This window comes from Aethalodelphis obliquidens, unplaced genomic scaffold, assembly GCF_003676395.1.
Source record: "Aethalodelphis obliquidens isolate GAN/ISIS:26980383/991018 unplaced genomic scaffold, ASM367639v1 scaffold1, whole genome shotgun sequence".
Lineage (NCBI taxonomy): Eukaryota > Metazoa > Chordata > Mammalia > Artiodactyla > Delphinidae > Aethalodelphis > Aethalodelphis obliquidens.
The window spans coordinates 23,738,223-23,740,673 of record NW_020837945.1 but is presented as its reverse complement, the minus strand read 5'-3'; the positions used below and the strand labels follow the sequence as shown (position 1 = coordinate 23,740,673).

Here is a 2,451-nt window from a genome sequence, read left to right as displayed (position 1 = left end):
TTTTCTAACACCAAAAGAGAGTTTCTTGTTCTTGACACCAAATACCTGGTATCTTTTCCAACACCACTTATTTAATTTTCCAGACACTGAATGTGTGTTCAACAATTGAGATCAATTCTGACACTATCTACCTGGAGTTAGCATCAGATCTCACAAGCTAAGGAGCTCAGTCCCACAAGACAGCTCCAGTTCCAGATGCCAGTCACAAGTCTCAGGCCATTTGTACTTCTAACCCACCAACTGTAAATCAGGTTCAACCTCTTCAGGTTCACAGAACTCAGGAAAACACTTTACTTACATTTTCCAGTCTGTTATTAAGGCTAAACCTCAGAAATGGCCAAAGTGACAGTGATGTAGAGGGCAAAGTAGGGGAAGAGGGATCATGGAGCTTCTGTGCCCTCTCCAGGTGTGCCATTCTCTCAGCCTTTTCATGTGCTCATGAACCTGGAAGATTTCAAACTCCATCATTTAGATATTTTATGGAGATTTCATTGGCTATTGGTGATTGACTCAATCTCTAGTTTCTTCTCCCCAAGCTTCCAATCAAGGCATGATCTTTCTGGCAACCAGCCCCCATCCTGAAGCTATCTAGGGTCCCATTCACCAAGAGTTGCCTCTTATAACAAAAGGCCTTTATCATCCTTATCACTTAGGAAATTCCAAGCTTTTTAGGAGCTTGGTTTTAGGAGACAGGAAGGGGACAAAAATCAAATATCTTTATCTAATACCACAGCTACATACCAAACCATCAAAATAGCTTATCACAAACAAAGTGAAACACTGAGCCACCAATAAGTGTACTTACACACACACACACACACACACACACACACACACACACACACACAATATACTGTTATAGCTCCTGACCAAGTATTCACAATTGTGTATTTCTTCTCCTCTGCTTTGTCTTGACCAAACTTTATTCAGGCTTCTCTTTCCCCACAGTTCCCTGAACTTTAGCTTGTCCCCATCCCTGAGTCAAAGGCTAAGGTACAGAATATGCACTCCCCCCCAATCCCCAAATCAGCAGGCCCAGCAGACACATTTCCTGTCATACCTTTCAACAAAAAAAATTGCACACCGTGACCCTAGATAGTTAAGGTGCGTATTAAAAGGATGATTTCAATGAGCCCAGTCAGACTCTTACATCTTCCCATACGTAGAAGAGCACTAAATTCATTAACTTGAGATGTCTGGTTTTCTTTAACAGTAATCTTTTGATTAAAAAGATTAAAAAAAACTACCTGTTTTTGTTTTGTTTTGTTTTTTGTTCTCTTTGAGTGTGCAAAAACTCCTACATATTCTGGCTCTTCCCTTACCTCTTTGGAACAGTCCCTCCGAGCTATCTGAGAGGCTGTATCCCAGGCTTAAGTCCTCAGTATGTCCACCTGAGGACTCAGTTTTTAGTTTGTGCATTTTTTTCAGTCAACAGATTGCATCTATTATGCTATTTACACACTCCTTGTTTGTCCAACTTCCTCTTAAAAGTTTCTGCTAAGCTCTGCTTACCTCTCTCTATAAAAGAAAAGCCTTTTTGTGTTTGATTTTGAGGCACTTGCAGATTTCTGAGCTCCAAGGTTTCCCCCTATTGTATTAGTCTTTTTGAATAAGGTCTCTCCTTATCTACTCCTGGACTTGTTTTTATTTGAAGCAAAGTGCTAATAATACTACCGTTACATCAGTTGTCAATATCAGCATCAAGTTTACCTAGAAAAAAAGAAAAGAAGAAGTAAACAATTCTGTTATGAACTTGAGCAATGCAAAGCAGGTAATCTGGATAATTTTATGAATTTATAAAAGTGCTTTTCTAAAGTTGCTTTTTATAAACTAAGTTACAAAGGGAAAGAAAGGTAAAAACACATCATTTAAAAATTAACATTTGGCTACATACCAAGGAAAATTTTCTTAAAATTATAAATTACTTCATTTTTGTGAGCTCTTAAGTAAAATTATAGTATTTTTATTTCATTTGTATCTCATTTGTTTAAACCTAATTAGGCATCATACAGCTCAATCTTTAAAAATGAAAAAACAAAACTCAGCTACTTTAATTTTCATTAGAGAATAAAAATACGAATGCTTCACAAATTTGTCTGTCATCTTTGATCAGGGTCCATGCTAGTCTAGGTGTTTTCATTCCAATTTTACAATATGTACTCCCAAAACAAGCACCTGATCTTTTTTTTTAATAGGAGGCTGTCTGGAATCAATATACCCCATGTTTCAAGGGCTGTGTATATGAGAGGGCTATAGATCAAGGAGGGCTAGAGATTCTCCTCTTAAAAATAATAATTCTGGGCTTCCCTGGTGGCGCAGTGGTTGGGAGTCCACCTGCCGATGCAGGGGACATGGGTTCGTGCCCCGGTCCGGGAAGATCCCACATGCCGCGGAGTGGCTGGGCCCATGAGCCATGGCCGCTGAGCCTGTGTGTCCAGAGCCTGTGCTCCG

General features: G+C 39.3%; 1 non-coding gene across 1 annotated transcript; it reads right to left on the bottom strand.

Moving 5' to 3' along the window:
* Window positions 1–2,068: 2,068 nt before the first annotated feature.
* On the bottom strand, window positions 2,069–2,175 carry LOC113624231 (U6 spliceosomal RNA). Its single transcript, XR_003434281.1, has one exon. It is a non-coding gene; the product is annotated as a U6 spliceosomal RNA (small nuclear RNA).
* Window positions 2,176–2,451: the final 276 nt, after the last annotated feature.